Raw genomic sequence first — 1258 nt, forward strand, 5'->3', positions numbered from 1 at the left:
ATTTAAAAAAATTTTCTATATTATACCTGTACAAAATAAATAAAAATAGATAATGCTTTACGTACTCCTGTGTCACTGTGTGCTAAGTCTCATGGTTCTGAAGTTCTTACATTTTCAAGGGTCACATGGTTACGTTACCTTTTTAAATTTTCTATATTATACATAATAATGATGAAATAAGAAACACATCAAATCTCAATCAAACAAATCATCTATGTAAATTTCGTCTAGGTATTCATCGTCTGCAAATTGAGCATCTTCATTCATGGTATCTTTATCATCTCTGTTCTGACAGTTTGTACATTGACAAAGATCAGAGCATTTCATGTTCATTTTATTGCACTGACATCTGCCTTGATTGCACCTGGTCTTACAACCGCATTTGATGATCTCCATTAAACTATGCCTACTATATTATTTAAAATATACAATTTTAATTTATAAGATTAATTTTTACATGAACATAATAATTCATACTTAAACAATATATTAAATTTAAATGTAAATATAATGACATTAACGAATAGATAACAATAATTAAACGTGTACATAGTATCCATCACTACTACAATAACAAAATTAATATTTTTCAATCTTATAATCAATTTTATATAGCCGGAGTTAGTTTCGACCTAGGCAAACTTTTGCTAAAAAGTGTGTATAAGAGACAGCCGTGTGACCCTTATGCAATAACCTGTTCGAAGCACGAACTCCTGTAGACCAAACCCAGTACCGTTACGATTTCCAATCGTACGGGAAATCCACTCACGAACCTAAGTGAGGTAGGGCCTGCACAGTCAGCACCATTTTTTAAAGAATATTTTTAATACTGTACAATGTGTCTGGGTAAGGTACTGACGGGACTACACTACACTTGGTAATGATAACTTATCATTGCTATCGATTTCGTGTCGATGTAACGACGATAGCAAACAGGGTGAAAGTCTTATCACATCCTCGTAATCGTATGTCTTTCCCTTATCCATTCCAACCAAGACACAAGAGGAGGCACATCCTAGGCTAGTTAAGACACAAGTTTGTCAGCTATAGTTCGGTTATGACTGTCTAAAATTATCCATAATTTGTTACAAGTAATAATCTTCAAGAATCTGGTTGCTGTAACTAGAATTGGAGTTTCATTAGCAATTTCTTCGCGGTGAAAACAACACTTTATTACAACACCGGCAAACTACCCGCCGCTAGTCGCCATGTTGTTGTTTACTGTTGTTGGCTGTACCACAACACGTGAAGTTATTGT

This window comes from Anneissia japonica, unplaced genomic scaffold (assembly GCF_011630105.1).
Source record: "Anneissia japonica isolate Jap-2015-1 unplaced genomic scaffold, ASM1163010v1 scaffold7345_len93687_cov157, whole genome shotgun sequence".
Taxonomy (NCBI): Eukaryota; Metazoa; Echinodermata; class Crinoidea; order Comatulida; family Comatulidae; genus Anneissia; species Anneissia japonica.